The sequence below is a fragment of the Lissotriton vulgaris genome, chromosome 1_2 (assembly GCF_964263255.1).
Source record: "Lissotriton vulgaris chromosome 1_2, aLisVul1.2, whole genome shotgun sequence".
Taxonomy (NCBI): Eukaryota; Metazoa; Chordata; class Amphibia; order Caudata; family Salamandridae; genus Lissotriton; species Lissotriton vulgaris.
Window position 1 is genome coordinate 154,408,881 of NC_141686.1, and position 16,994 is coordinate 154,425,874.

Sequence of the window (16,994 nt, forward strand, 5' to 3'; positions counted from 1 at the left end):
TACAGTATTTAGTCCGTAGCTGCTTTCCAAGTAATTCTATATATGTGCGTCTCTGGAGGTCGGCCTACGATCCTGTAGAGGGGCAAAAATATAAACAAAGTCTTAGTAACTATAAAGAAATGATAACTAGGAAAGAAAGGCCTAAAAACTCCTCCAAGGAACTTTTTATTACAGTTATGTTCCTAACATCGCCTCACACTCCAGAGGTTGCACCAACTCAATTTCTGTGCAAGAAGATTGCTTTGCACTTTCTGCATAAAGTTGAAAGCATCTTTAATGAAGTAGGCAGACACAGAACTAAGGTTCTAGAGCCCACTCGGGACAATGGTCCCGCCTCACGTAGGCCTTCAGGAGAGCTGAGTTTTGATAAGTTTGCTGACCTGGACAAGGTGCAAGTTGAAGATCTTATCGCTAAGACCAAATCTGGTTCGCCGGCAGACCCCTGCCCAGTGACTGTAGTAAAATTGGTGCAAGACATCAAAACAGACAATTTGTCAACATTTTTTTTTATAATCTTTAAGACAGGATGCTTACCTAAGACGTTTGAAACTGCATCAATTTTGCCTATTCTAAAGAAACCTAAATTAGATCCAGAGGACTCTAATAATTATCATCCTATATCACGCCTTCCTTTTCCCTCTAAACTCCTAGAAAGGGCAATGAATGAACTGCTCATGGATTATGTTACCAAACATAGCTGGCTAGGCAACACGACTTTAGAGTCGGCCCTGATTAAATCCGTAGAAGAAATCAGAGAAGCTTTGGATAATGGTGAGAGGGCCTCCATCAACTTATTAGACCTGTCGGTGGCCTTTGACACTGTCCACCATACCAACTTTGTGGAAAGGCTAGCAGCAATTGGAGTGCAGGGAATGGCACTCAATCTGCTCAAATCGTTCTTGGATGAGAGGACGCAATTTGTTGCCTTAGATCCGTTCAAGTCTGATACTTTTTGGCTCCAATGTGGAGTACCACAGGACGCTTCTATTAGCTCTATTCCTTTTAATATTTATATTGCTGCCCTGGCCCAGTCATAAAATCCTTTGGCTTTGCCCTAACACCTTATGATGATGGCAATCAGATTGTTGCAGCAGTCACACAACAACCTCAATCATCAGTAAGCAATTCAATTATTGCTTGACGGCAGTAAGCTCATGGATGAGCTATAACTGCTTAAAGTTGAACTTTAATAAGACAGAGGTGGTGCTTTTTGGCAACGATCCTTCATTTTGGTCCCCGAATTAGTGGCCAGCGAACTTGGGTTACTTACCAAAGCCAATAGAAAAAGCAAAAAATCCTTGGGATCATTATAGATAGTAAACTCTCCTTTGCCAATCAGATCAATGCTCTGACATCTTCATCATTTTTAATTCTAAGAAAAATGTAAAAGATCTTAGCACTTATTCCTGCAATTTCCCAAAACTTGGTTATATCAGCCTTGGTGCTGGTCAGATTAGACTATTGTAATGGTTTATACCTGAATCTTCAGATACAACAACTCAGACAACTTCAGGTACTACAACACACAGCGGCAAGAGTTCTCTCATGCACCCCCAAACATGTCTCTGTGTGGAAAATCATCAGGCAGCTGCATTGGCTGCCAGTAAAAGAGAGGATACAATTTAAGGCCCTGTGTTTTGCATATAAAGCCATGCACAATCAGGGACCACAATATCTTGGCCAGAAATGTAGCTGGTACTTGCCTAACAGACCACATAGATCCTCCAATTCCAGGACTTTGGTGGTACCAAAATTTAAGAGAACGAATTGGGGCAGTAGACTCATTTATCTAGGAACTGTAGCCATTTGGAACAAGCTTCCGTTATCGATACTATCAGCCACTTCTCTGCTTAAATTCAGAGGTTGGTTGAAAATGTGGCTTTTCAGCAACTCTGATCTTTGTTAAGATATTGGCCTTCTGCGGCGATCAGTTAAGCTAGCTCCAGGACACCAAACGGCAACAGTGCGCTTAATAAATCTCTCACATTAACATTAACATTTTTAATGTATATTAAAGTAATACACAACTGTGGTGTTGTTCATCTCTGATTTAGACAAATATCGCCACCATGTGGCAGACTGTCATTAGTGATGGTGTTGACAATTAATTGCCAGTTCCGAGTACCTGAAACCATCTTCTGAAATTAAGCACTGTATTTGAGACACTCAAAGAAAAATAAATGATGCCAAAGCTGGACAAGAACCCAGGTTGCAAAGTTAATAATGCCTCTCCTGCCATGTTTATTGCTCACATGACGCAGAATCAATCCATGGTGTGCAAAAATCTGCAAAGCTGTGTACAATTGGCCAGTGCAGAACAAAAGCAATAAAAGGTCATGCATGATTTGGCATGCTAGCTTAGAAGTTACATGCTCGCTAGTGCATCCTACAAAACAATTGATTCACATGCAGGCCCTAATTTACTGTGCTTTTCACCCAACAGAGCACCTAGAGACAATTTCCACCACCGAATTGCTCAAAATAGTACGGCACCAGATTTAACTAAAGTCTCCTGGTGGTGACATCTTCGGCTTTGCTTGTTGTTTCCTTGCGTAGCACTCAGCCTGGTGCTGTTGCCAAAGGAGCCCAGCATAGTCTAGCCCAGGGTTTGTACTCAGGGGGCCTCATTTATGAAAAGTGACGCATCGCTGCGTGAAAACAGCAATGCGTCACTTTTCACTGCGCTCTCCTTACGACACCAATGATGCATCATATTTACAGTATGACACATCATGGCGCAAGGAGTTACAGGTACGTCAGTATTTCTGACGTATCTGTATGGCGCAAAAGTGACGCATTGCTGGAGTGTGTCACAAAAGTGACGCAACTCCAGCAATGTGTCCTTTCAGATGGGGAAAGCCCCATGTGAAAGGGCCTGCCTCAGTCTTACACCTGCTGTGAGGCAAGCGTAAGAAATTGACGCATTTGTGTCCTACAAGTGGCACAGTGAAATCTTATAGATTTCACTGCGTCACTTCTATGACCCTTTCTTGCGTCAATACGCCCCCCTTGCATACATTATACCTGGCGCAGGTAGAATGTGACGCAGGTGTTTACAAAGTGACGCATCTACCTAGATGTGTCACTTTGTAAATATGGCGCAATAAGGTGTATTTTTTACGCCACTGGTGCGTCACAAAAAGTGACGCACCAGCGGGGTAAAAGTGACGCATAGCCTCATAAATGAGGCCCCGGGTACACACTCCGGGATAAATTCCGAAGGTTAGACAACATAACTGGGTTCAGATATTTAAGATATGTGCTTCAGGGTAATGCATACATGTTACACATCATTATATCAGGCGTTATACTGCTTGACTCTTTGCTTGCACCTGCTGTTACTTGGGATTAGGATATGGGGAAACCCTGTATGATGCTACTTCAATAGATCTGCCTTTGTGCCATCCTTTAGGTTTTGAGCTAGCACGCCCTCATGCATAGTTTAAAAGTGTCAGGGCACAAAGATGTTTGTGTGCTGAACAGGGCCACCGTTTAGTGGGGAAAAAACTTTTTCATGTAAAGGCTGATCCATTGCTGCTGTTTGTGCTACTTAGCGATGCTCTGTGTCAAGCCAGCACCAACGCAGACCTTAAACAAATCTGAGCCAGAATATCCAGTGCATAGAGCCATGGCCTAGATGAGCTGTGAATTAGTTTTCCAATAAATAGTACTTACAAATATAAAATGGTAGGAGCTCAATACAATGTACAAGATGTAAGAACATAATTAATTATTGAGTGGTAACCTCCATGGGGTAAACACATTAAAAAGCAAAAAGGCAAGGCTGCTGAATTATAGCATTAATTTTCTCATGAGCTGATGCCGATATACATACAGAATATCCATTATCCAATACGATATGGTTATAGCATATTGAAAATCAGTTGCCATTTAATATTACTGCATATATCAAGAGAATTGTTTAGAATCACAGTGAGTATAGCACAATAAATAATTTGCTCCATAAAAAATGCATTGATGTAGCTGCTAAGGCTGTTTGTATAACAGATCTTTTTTCATTGGCCACAGGAGCTCAGTTAGGAAACAACTTGGTGGTACAAAGTCTCTTGTTGCATGTCAAAAATAAACACATGGAAACAGATGTGCGCTGCTGTGCAGGCAGTGTACCCCCTCCCCTTTTTAATTGGCTCTTCCTTGGAGTTTTCAGCTGACAATCCCTTGATGCTGCAACTGCACCCCAGGAGTCCAGGAGTAGTGGTTAAAAGGAAATAATTTTAAGCAGCATTTTAAGCACCTGCAAACCAACTGTTACTCCCTGTAGAGGAAGGGCAATAACCCAGATACACACGTCCAGAGATACACAGCACTGGCTGGCAAACTGATAGGACTGCATTTACCACAATGCATTTGGGAAAAATGCATGTGATTATGCTAGATAGTGAGCTCCCCTTAGCCCTTTCATTTGCTCCTCCCAGGAGTAATCGGCTGACAAGTGATCCCCCCTTCCTCGCTGGAAATCCATTTACTCCCATGGCTGGCCTGGAGCATCTTCAAACAGTGTTGCTTCATTTACAAAGACATCACCACCAGCACCTCTGCTTGTCTTGCAGACAAGAGCACCATCTAGGGTGGCGTTCGGCACACCTGCGGCAAGGACACTTTCAGAATGCAGGATAAAAAGAGCTAAAAAGCACAAAACATGTCCTTTTTCCATAATAGCTCCCAGGATCTGAACCATTATTCTGGTAATCATCAGGACTTTCCCAACACTGCTGCAATTTGGGAAAGCGTTGAAACCTCACCTCTTTAAAGAACACTACATACCAGTGTGTTAACCAGGCGCGCAACACCCATTGGACTCACAGGCTTCAGCCCTCCCCCGTCGTGTGTGGCAGCCCGGGATGAGACAGATCCCGGGCACACGCACAGCCACACCCGAACGTTTCACAGGTCTTTAAAAGACCAATTGAATGTTAACTAGGCCTTGCTGTTGTTCCACCCCTTGTTGGAGCCCCTGCAGCTCCACTTGCCTACTGGTTAAAGGTTCAGCCCCCCCCGAAATTCGGCTCTGGTTGCGCCTCTAGTGTTAACCATCCACAACCTAGCCACCTCTCCTATCACTCATTGATTTTATGCTTGTCTTGCAGTGGCAGCTGCTGCGGAACAGGGGTGGTGAGGTTGAAAAAAAGGAACACTTACCTGTGAACGTCCGCCGCCTCTCCTCTGTCTTTTTCTCTTCCCGGCAGCATGGAACGGAAACACACAGGCTTTCAGACTCCCCTAAGCAATCATGACGCTGCTGTCACCAGCATGATAGCAGCGTCGTGATTGGTTTGAGTGGCCTGTTTGGCCACTCAGGCAGTGCCTGGGACAGTTTCCCATCCGGCTGTGTAACAACCGGGTAGAGAAATGCTAAGAGCACATGTCAGTTTGGCCTTCCCAAGATGGCCAGTCAAACTGGCATGCGCACTTATGGCGCACATATTTTCTCCTTCCCCTGCTCTGCTGGCCCAGCCCCCATCCCCGCCCTAACCTGGCTCTGAGTCTGCACTGAAAAATAAAATGATAAGAGCATTTTGTTATTACCATTTTATTTTTCCTTTTTTGCACTGCTCAAAGAGCAGAGGGGCGACGCTCATCCGCCTTATCGGAGGAGCTGCCACTGTTGTCTTGCAATTTGTAAAACAATTTGATACTTCTTTTTTTCATAACACATTTTATTGAGTTTTAACAACGAATCATGGCCGCACAGGACGAGAAGTACATACAGGATGTTGGAATGAGTACACACAGGAATGAAAACAAAATAACTTGAACCGCCAATTACACCCATCCCACCCAAGTTGACATCATGCATCTATCTCAACAAATTAAGCATTATTCACATGCATCATTCCCTTGTCTTCCGGTCTTTATCCCTGAATTTTGTCCTCAAGAAGGGAACCAGCAGGGCAAACAAGATCCAAGACAATTCCCCTGTAGTTGGCCCACCTATGCCAGATTTTAGGCTGCTTCTGGAGGGCACACCCTCACCTCGTATATTGCAATCTCTAGCCTCACCAATGATCTATCCCCTTTTTCCACTTTCCAAGCGATGGAGGAACATACATTTTCCATATCCTGGATATATCTCTTTTTGCCAGGGAGAGACCCCGAAATAAAAAGCAGCAATTTATATCTATTTCTCCCTTGCCATCTGTACTATAAAGAAGAATCAACTTTGGGTCCAGTGGGATTGTCCAGGAGAGGACCTCCCCCAAGTGCCAGGTCATACCTCACCAGAAACTCTCCAGTGATGTGCAGCTCCACACTGTATGGACAAAGGTACTGTTCAGTGAGAATCTTATAGAAATTTTATTTGCACATTTACCGTTTTGAATTCTGTCTGAATAGTACCTTTTCTTCGCATTTTTGATAGCCGACTTCTATAATCGGTTATGTTTCTGTAGTTGAAGTTTGTCTTGATTGGTGTTTGTTTTGAGCCAGGCATGTTGCAGCTTTCTAATTTGTTGTTTTATCTCTTTTATCTCTGTATTTCGCCAAGGTGCCTGTTTTCTTTTGTTCTGTGTGTAGTTTTTAGTGATATTAAGATATCAAGAGCTTACTGTAGCCACTCATATAGTTTTTTAACAGAATTTATTGTGCCAAGATCTGTACTGGATGCTATTTGTGTTTCTATGTGTTCCAAATTGAGTTTGTTCCACGGTCGATATGTGGATGCATGCAAGTTGGGTTTAGGTGCATCACTTTGTGTTGTTTTATGTTGGAAAGCGAGCAAATGGTGGTCTGGCCACGTGACCAGAGTAATTATTTTTATAACTAGTTCTCTATTTACAGAATGACATGTAGGATGTGTCCAGTGATGTGTGTGGGTTTGTGGACAATCTGATACAGGTTTAGTCTAGGCCAGTGATGATTGTTTTTGGATTGGGCAAACTGAGTTTGTCAAACCAAATGCTGAGGTCACCCAGAATGTATGGGTTGGGGTGTAGTGTTATCAGGTTTTAAACTGTGTCTGGAAGTGTGTCTGGGTATGTTGCATTGCTAGGTGGAGGTATGTAAGGGAGGAGGAAGTTAAAGGAGGAGGATGGTGTAGGATTGCATCTGGTGAAAAGGGCCTCACAACCTTGTATGGAGACGTTGTCAGCTTTAGAGATATGTAATGTTTGCCGGAACACAACAGCTAGGCCGCCTCCTCTTTTGCCTATATGAATTTGAGTGATAGTTTGTTAGCCTACAGGGTTCATGGAAGACTGGAGCCATATCATCTCCCAACCATGATTCAGTGATGGGGAGTATGTCAGGTTTTGTATCAGTGTGAAGGTCATAGATGTTATGTTTGTTTTTAGAGAGCAATCGAGCATTTATTAGTAGAGTTTAGAGAATGTGCTTTGGCAATAGCGTGACTTTGTAGAAGACTGAGCAGTATTTTGTGGGCTTGTAGCAGGTGTGTCCTTAGTGTTGGCATTAGCTGTATGAGGATAGCAGTCATGTAGCTGTTCTGTATCGTGTTCCTCGTCTTGCAGGCTAAAAAGGCATTATGATAGGTCTGCGTGTGTACGTGGTGGGGACAGTGTTTGAGAGTGAGTTGGTGAGGTGTGTTGTTTTTATAGAGTAACCTTGTTGTGCAGTAGAGGACAATAGGAAGCTGGCTCTTTATATTGTGGACCCAAATGAGGTACACTATGTAAAGAGTCCAGGCAACCCTTCTTGGTTTACAGAGGAAAAATGATATCACTAAATGCTCTAGTTTGTCATAGTGTGGACGAGCAGTTTAGGCTTATCAGAGGGCATGGGTAAGCATTTGTTGTACTCACAGTGGCAATAAATGAGACACACGGTGAAGAATACATTTGAGACCAATTTAGACAAATAATTCATATTTATATATACATTTTGATACCAAGAACTTTGTTATCAAGTAAGTACTTTTTTAAATATCAATTTTTACAGTAAAAGGTTTACTTTACGATTCTTTGCTCAACAATGCTTTCCTATGGGAAAAAGGGAATATGTTTCATAGAGTTATTTCCAGTCTCTGGGCTTCTCCTTCTGGACTTAGGTTCATAAAGTACCAAGGTCCAAAGTCCACCAGTATTTACTCATTACCTGCCCTGGGGCTGCTCGAGTAGGAAGCTTTGATGGCTACGGCGTTGGAAAGAAGGGGAGACCACCTAGAAACAGTCTGCCGAGGAGGGACATGGGGACGAGTCTGGGAGCTCCCAATGGGGAGCTCGAGTCACAAGAGTCTTGGGAGCAAGGGTGCACCACCAGTTTTTGGGTACCTGGGCTGGTGTGCCAGGGTGCAGACCTGGACTCTGTGCGTCCAAGGGCCTCACGCTTGTTGGTCTCCCCGGTGGAGGGGGCAGAAATCAGGACAGTTTGGCCACTCTGGAATTGGGTCTCTGCAGTGCTGACATCCATTGATGGCTACTTGTTTGGTGCTGTTAGAGTCCCGACTTGACTTCAACAGGACTTGGTTGCTGCAAGGGGTCCTCTCCCCCGGATATTGGTCGGTCCTGGTGTCCTCTCACTCGGTAGGTGGACAGATCTGACCTTCGGATGCACAGGTACCTCTTCCTGGGTAAGTGAGTCTAATTCCACCAACAACCAAGATGGTAGAATTCTAGTTTTCGTGTTCACATCAGGTAGCCCGCTGTAGAGGTGGAACTAGCCTAAAGGGAAACAAGCCTGCTGACCTGCTAATTTTCCCACCAGTCCTGGTGTGAAAAGGGCCTTCTGCCTTGATATGCTGATAACTTAGCTATCCTGCTTGGAGAAGGTGACAACACCACCGGCCGGAGCAGACATTGCTCTGCCCTCAGAGAACATTGGCTCTCGTTCCAGGAGGTCAGAAACCTGTCTGTGGGGGCAGACTGGTCTACACCAATCAGCCAGAACACAAGATATTTTTAGGCCTCAGGGGGCACCTCTAAGGTGTCCTCTGGAGGCATGTATTCATAAACCCATCACTGAAATTATTATTATGAAATGTTTGATACGAAACATCATTTGTTTCAGTGAAGCCATCCTGTAACTGGGAAACTCATAATCACCAGTGCTTAATACATATGCTCAAGATGGCTTCACTGTTTACTAGTGATGTTCAAGAGTCAACATTCTTTCATTTGAAAACGAAGACCCGATACGAACAGACGCTTTTGCTGTAGCAGGGGATACGATTATACCATTTTTTAAGAAACTACCCCAACGCTCACAAAAGTAAAGGCAGCTCACCTCGCCTCTATTATTCCTTCTACTGCGAGATCTCTTTTTGACCATTATAGAGAGACTCGTTCTGGTCATTGAAGCCAACCGCCATTGATCTTGATATTCATCCCCGCTACAAGTCAAGAACAACTAAAGAGTAGTGACATAGAAGTGTCTGAAGATTTACAGACTTTGAAAAGTTTTCTAATCCTTATCGGATAGGAGAATCATTAGTAACCTCCAGATAGTTACCGCCCAATAAGAATATCTCCTCACATCCTGAAAGAATTTTTATCTCCTACATAATAAGGAATCCCACCAAACAGGACAACCATAAGGATCCAGTAACACGACAGACAACAAATCAATAGTCTTGATAAAGGTGGCACATAATAATACGCAAACCACCGAAACGCGTCGACGCAATTTTCTGTACAATTCATCTTTTTTCCCCCCCCGGTGTATATAAGATTGTAAGGTTATAAAACCAGGGGTTGTTGAAATTTTAATTGTGAATGTACGCTTTGTAATCTCTAATTTGTATGTTTTACAATTGAGTTTTGTCTGTCCTTCATTTTTGTGCTGGTCACAAAATTATATAGTATTTTAATTGTTTTTTAACATTTTTTCCAGTGTAATTGTAAATTGTCTTTTTATTGTTTCAATAAATTGTTATGTAACTTCATTTTTGATCAATTTCTTTAGTTAGTGTGTTTATATCTGATTGTGGTTATAGCTAATTCCAAGCTTCTCCTGTACACGACCCAAGGGAATCATTCTGTTTGATTCAAGAGTCAACATTGACATCAGCGGGGCATATCTGCTATTATAGATATGTCCTCACATGTAATGTAAAGCACCGTGCCTTAGGGTTGTAAGGTCTGCTGTAGGGGTGACTTACCTTATATTACATGCAGTGTCTGTGGGCATGGCACACAGGAGATGTTTAGAAGGTTTATTGATTCAAATGTTCTGTCTTTTAAAACCATTACACCAAACAACTTATTTTACATGCTTAGAGTGTCCTAATAAAAATTAGAGGTTAAAAACCATTGATCCTTATCCTACACTTAAACTCAAGTGACATTTATATAGTCCATAAAGTGCTGCAACCTTAAAAAACATCTCATCGTTAAAATTATGTATAAGACATTAATTCTGTATTTATATTAAACATTGATAGACAACGTGCTGCTCCCTATCATTAAAAGAATTAAAACATTTCCAATAATTCTAAGAATCTGTTTGGATTTCCACTGGAATTCAACCTAATTCCTTTAAATACACTTTTAAAAATGTTATCCTTCTGTAGACCAAGGGGATCGAGAACCCACCAAACAGGAGATGTGCCATGTCTTTTCTTCACTTTCCTCTGCGCCATGTCAGCCATTCGGCAATGGCAGTTTGCATGAGCTGCAGCCCTTAGGGACCTTTGTTAGTCTAGTTATCCTAGGTGCCAGAGTACCATTTACCAGGGACTTACAGGGTATGCTAAAGATATTGACAATTGGGGGAACAATGGTACAGTTCTAGGGAAAGAGATCTGGCACTGGAGATCTGGATAGTAGGAACTGAGTGCACTTCGGTCAAAATTTCATTAAATACCATACAAAAGTGGGGGGAAGTCCATGTCAAAAGGGGCACTTTCCTACAAGAATCAGCTTAAAGGTGTGCCATATCTTATGTCTTCAGTTGTCTCCACATTGTCTGATATCATACGTCCTTCAGATTTCTTCATATTAACCTTAAAACTAGCCACCTCTTGGTATTCCCCCAATTCCCCTGTGAGGTGTTCAGTTGGGGTAACCGGTTTGCAGACCCAAAAGGACATTATCCTCAAATAATGTGATTTTTAATGAGTGTATCCCTAGTGATACCACTTTTAAGTGTTCATTATCCATAACTATCCATAATTCTTTGCACCAGAGGTTCTAGATATAGCACAGAGAAAAGGGAGGACACAGGGAATCCCTGCCTCCTTCCCCTGCCGTTTTGGACTGGCCCAGACAAGAAGACATTGACTCTCCTCCTGGCTGTCGTTGTTTCATGTTCAGTCAGAATCTATCTGCACAACTCCTCCCCAAACCCCCTGTAATGTTGATTATGTTGAGGGAAGACCAATCCACCCAGTCGAATGCTTTTTGAGCATCAAGGTAGACCAATATCAGCAGTTTTGATTGCTTCTCTTCTGTGTCTATTGGGTGCAAAGAAAATGTTGGTATTGTTGCTGGTTAGTGCAGATGGGTTAGTTTAGGCACTATGCCTTCCATTTGAGACAAAAATATCCAGTGAATAACTTGTACTTAATATTCAAGAGAGATATTAGCCTGTATAATGAGGGTTGCCCTGGCTCCTTCCCTAGTTTTAAGAGAAGGACTATAATGGCCTAAGCATTGCTATTTGTTTCATGTTTTGTAGTTTAAAAGGAGTTAAATAGTTCTTATAGTGATTTTCGAAGACTCAGGGCAATGTTTTAAAAACAATATCGATAAACCTATCTGGGCTGGATGCCTGCCTTATTATAAAATGATTTATGACCACCATAATGTCCTTTTAAGGATTCGCCTGCACAGCACTTGTGCCGTGTTTGAGAAATCTATTGTTTTAATATAAACATAAAAGGGACTTGTATCCCACCTCCTCTCTTTCCTGGCTTCTCATTGTTTCCTGTGTGTGACACTTACCTTTCCTCCATTTCTAATTGCTGTAGCATATTTTCCTGCATTTACCAATGCTTGTTCCTCATCTGCTTCTCTTATCAGTTTCCCACTGCCAAAATACTGTTAACATTAGCTTTAGTAGAACTATATTTTCATAAAGTTTTGCCTTTTACTATTGCAGCATATTTATACAACAATTTATCACCCAGAGAGATTAAGTGATTTGCATATGTTGAGCGGCGCCGCCGAGTCTCGGACTGGGATCCCTAGCTCCTGATTCAGCAGGTCTGTCGCTGTGCCACATCCTCCCCACTCCCATGTTTTTCTTCAGGTTGCTCTTTCCTTCTCCCAGACGATGATTGATGAATAAATGAAACTATATAAACTAACACTGAGAGCATAGTACTAAAATAACATTTTACCATGTGGTAATTATGATGAACACGGAACTACTGTTTTTTTTAAATAAGGTTACGTTGCATGTCAATTGGTTTATTGGAAGCATTGTACAAAATTTAGCTTGTGGTCTTACTCTTTTCTCTGTGCCTTCTCCTTGCCATTATAGTCTGTTTTCTGTTTCCATGACATGTCGGTCGCTCTCTAGGAGTTTCTGTTACATCACAGAAGTGACGTCAAATGACGCTCTTCTTTGAACAGTTGTTGTACATAAAACAGAGATAGTATTAAGCATTCGCTGAAGACATGCTATCATGTCTTTGTTCTAGTTTTCCAGCTCGTACTTGAAATATGGCCAGACTCCATTTTGTTTTCTGGCGTCCATCTTATGTGCTACATATCGCCATGTGCTCGCCACAAGGCAAGTCCTACCTCGCTGATTGTCACCCCTGAAGTTTGCCCAGCAACAGGCTATAAATAGTTCCATGCTTGTCTAGCGTATGCCCAGTACGAGTAACATCTGTTTCTGCTTAATGAAGATTGGAATGTGCATTCGGCGGGCTTCAAGAACCGTTAACTCCACCCATGTATCGATCATGTTCGAGAAATGTCCATATATGGTTGTAACATGTTTCAAAAAACAGTGGTCCCTACTCGTGGACACAATGGTATACTAAACTGATAATCACACACCTGATAAGTGTTATGTCTTTTGTCCAGCCGGACAAGGATTTTATTTAACAATTCTCTTAATAAAACAGAATGAGTACATTAATAACAAGTGGACACAGCCGTGACCCACAACATTCAGACAAAACAACGAACAGAATAGTAAAAGGAGCAAAGCAAAAATATGTCTGTGTACTTGTAGTCAGTGTTACAGGCAAAGATTGTTATAACCACACCATTGCATTTCACAATATTTTAAATGTCATATTGCATAGGGTTTTTTTTTTGGTCGACGACGTTTCGATGCCTTAAGTTAAATGAGGGGCATCATCATCAGGACAAGATTATAGTCATTGTTGTCTTTAAATATTACACTGCCTTTTAACGCAATTCTATACATTTATACAGTACATTGGAAAAAGGAGGAGAAAAGGGGTGAGAAAAATAAAAAAAATAAAAAAATTATATGAAATTAGGCATGTTGTATTTGAAAACTGCAACCTCATCTCTTCCATTAAAACAGAGTGTGTTCATGTGCTCGTAGTGAAGAAAAACTGCGCTTTGTGGATCTCCGTGTCCAGGAATTCGTGAGACAACCGGGAAAGGACTTAATCGTTTGAAAGGGGTGTATTTGAGTGCCAGTGATGACAAATTAACGGCGCATTGAGGAGCAAAATATCAAGTCCTGTGAGGGCAGACTATTTGGGCGCAGTGATGGAGACAAGTGTTCCAAATTTCGATGTGACTCTGCGACCGGAGTGAGATCGGTCGGAAATGTGGGCAGTGAAGTTCAATTAGCCATAAAACAAAAATATAGACGGAGGCTGAACCGGGATCCGTGGCGCGGTCATGTAGTGAAGGGCACAATTGTTATGAGTGCAAGTGAACATTATACGGAGCATGCGACTGGGAAGAGTAAATGCATAAACCTACGCATATTACAACAGGCAATGCATCGGATCAGCGGATACCGGGAACAATGGAGGAATCTGGAAAAATAATTGCTCAGCATTAAGACGTCGAGAGCGACCAGGGGAGTGAGCGGCATGGCGTGCTACTGGTAGAATAATTACCGGTACTGCCTTGTCCAGCGAGGAGAGTCGTCTGGATCGGGAGCGTAATAGCCTTCGGCGGGCTTCAAGAACCGTTAACTCCACCCATGTATCGATCATGTTCGAGAAATGTTCATATATGGTTGTAAATCATGTTTTGAGCTGTAACCGCCCATTTATGAGCCCCTTCTTTGTGTATAAAAGGGGACCGCATGTCTGAGTTCTTTGTGCTACCTTGTACAATACTGTAAAGTGTTGTGTGGGCTGTAGTACCCCCTTTAAAGGTTTATTAAACTATGTTTTTGTATTTCCAGTTTCCGTGCCAAATTCTTGTGTAAGTCTGAGGACTCTGTGTACAGAAGGGCGAACCCTTTCGCACTCGCAGGCCTTGCTGAGGCCTGTACTCATCACAGTGATGGCGCTAAAGTTATACAGAAGCAGATTTTGTTGAGCTGATGGAACGGAAAAAGTGCTGGTTTCTACGGAGAAAGAACAGAAAAGCATATAAAGGGGAAGTGTGAGTAACAGGGATAGATTGTAAACAGCACTGCTTGTGTTTTAGCGAGAAGACACCAGAAGAGAGGTTGTGATTGGCTGTTGTCACAGAGCTCACATCACGGGGTTTCAAACAGGGTGTTGCCATTGTCATAAATGCCAACCCTCCCGATTCAGGCGTCAGACTACCGATTTGAAGGCTAGTCCCCCGCCTCAAGCATCCAGAAACCCGATACCTTAAAATCTCACCTTTGGTTGTTTTCAATGTCCTACTTCGAAAGTACATTTACTTCCGGCATTTCTTCCCCATTTCAAATGGGGCTTTTGGATTGGCTCATCAATTGGTGCCCCTCACATGGGGCTCATCGGCGACTCGGATGCTCGAAGGACTGGTCGTGACGAAGGATTGGAACCTTGCCAGGGACGTGATCACTGCCAGCGGCGCCTTTAGTCCTGGCATCCCGAGGTATTCTTCCTTCCCTTCCGATCTGACCATCTGGGTGGCGCCGGTCATCAACTGAGACCTCTTCTGTCGGTTTGCCGCATAGTGGCCGTTTGGGCGACTTTGGAACTTGGCAGTTGGAATCTGGACGCTCTTGATTGGTAAGAATCGTTGTATGGTACTTGCTGCGCGCCTTTGGTAGTCTTGATTGGCAAGGCAATTTTAGGATACGCTTGCCCCGACTAATTCGTTTGTTTGTTTGAGGTGGCTAGTCATATTGTTTGTTTGGTGATATTCATGTATGTGTTGCAACCCATATAGGCAGGCAATGTGGAGATATTTCTCCTGATCTTTGAATTTGAGCGGCACAATGTTTTAAGTGCCATTTTAATTATAATATTGCATAGTTTGCACTATTTTTAGACATGCCTGTTTTTAGCGCACTCCGTAAGTGGTGCTGCTGTTTTGGAAATGACCGGTTGATACTAGAAGAATCACAGCTGGCTCCCCTGGAGGGAACGCCGAATAGGGATATGTACATTAAATTTGGTCTTTCCCCCATAATGTACAGCACGTTGTGGCGGAAATATACCAAAAAAGATCCTGAGTTGTGATGGCCTATGTATGGATCATTTGATTTGCGGAAAATTGAGTATGTGGAGCAGTGTATGTGTAAGCAGCTAGTGAGACAAGATATGTTTGAGTGTATACGTATGTGGGTGAAAGAGGTGCGAGAGCGTGAGAAGCGTGAGCAGGCACTGATTGAGAAAGAGCAGCGAAAGAGTGAACGTGAGAAAGCGCACGAGGCAAAAAAGCGCGAAGCAAACGAATTAGAAGAAAAACAGGAGAAAGAACGCCGGTTGCAAATATCTGGCCAATATCCTGTTCGACAGCCTCTTTATCCTGTCCCTAATAAATCGGATGATGATTTTTCGTTATTAGATCGCTCTCCGCCCCCGTATGTTGGCCCGTCTGCCCCGACAGGAGGAGATAAAGATTCTAGACCGTCCGGACAGAAAGTGGATACGCGGGCTATGTTATCGACCGAGCGTATGGCTGATCTCCGTAAGATTGCTTATCGGGTCAACAAAGATACTGTCTCCCTTGCTGATTTATTGGAAGAGCTTGAAGCATGGGAGGATAGGGATAAACTATACTTTACTGAATTTGTTTCTAACGAAGTAATAACAGCTTTTCGGAAATATTCCGATGTTCTCGAACCAGATGATGTGATAGCCGATTCAAAGGAATTGCGTAAAGGTCTTTTTCTTCCTTCCCAGGTGCCTGCGGCGATTCGACGGCTATTTGCGTTGCGGGATGAGATGTTTTGGCTACAGGATGAAGCGCGGAGACGGAAAGCTGGCGAGGAGCAATCGAATCCGAGTGGCGGCGGGAAACAGTCATCCATCTTTTAATCAGATATGATCGATGCAGTGCATGTTAAACCGATGGAGGAGTCAGCGCCTTTGTATTATCCTCCTAAAGGAGCGGGTACTAGTTCGGATAGAGGGTCTCCTGATGCTCAAGGATATTTCATTTATAACTGGGTTTATACTCCATGGAATAGAGAAGATGTTATGGCATTAAAGGCAGCATTACCTGATCCACGAAAGAACCCCGCAGCCTTTTATGAGGAAGTTGAGGGGGCTCTGAATTCCTGTACTATGACTCTGGCCGATATTGATTTATTTTTCGGGCTTATATTACCGCCAGATATGTGGAGATCTTTATGAAAGGTAGATGACCTTCAGACATTTAAAGTTAAATGGGCGGATCTTGAGGATGAGGATAGGGAGAGGAAACCGGCACAGAAACCGCCCCAGTCGATTTTAGATCTTCCTGCTGCTATCTTGGCTAAATTAAAAACGCTTATCCCCCCAAAAAAGATTGATTGGACTATGCTAGCGTCATGTAAGCAAAAGTAGATGAATCTGTTTCAGATTTCTTTACACGATTTGAGGAAACTTTTCATGATTTTAGCGGCCAGTCGCTTACGGACGACACGGGTGACATCTTTTTGTTGATAAATATGTTTCGAATTTATTACCGAGTGTAGCAGCTCGATTAAAAGCGAGTGAAAGCTCCTGGACGACTTCGACACCAGCATCC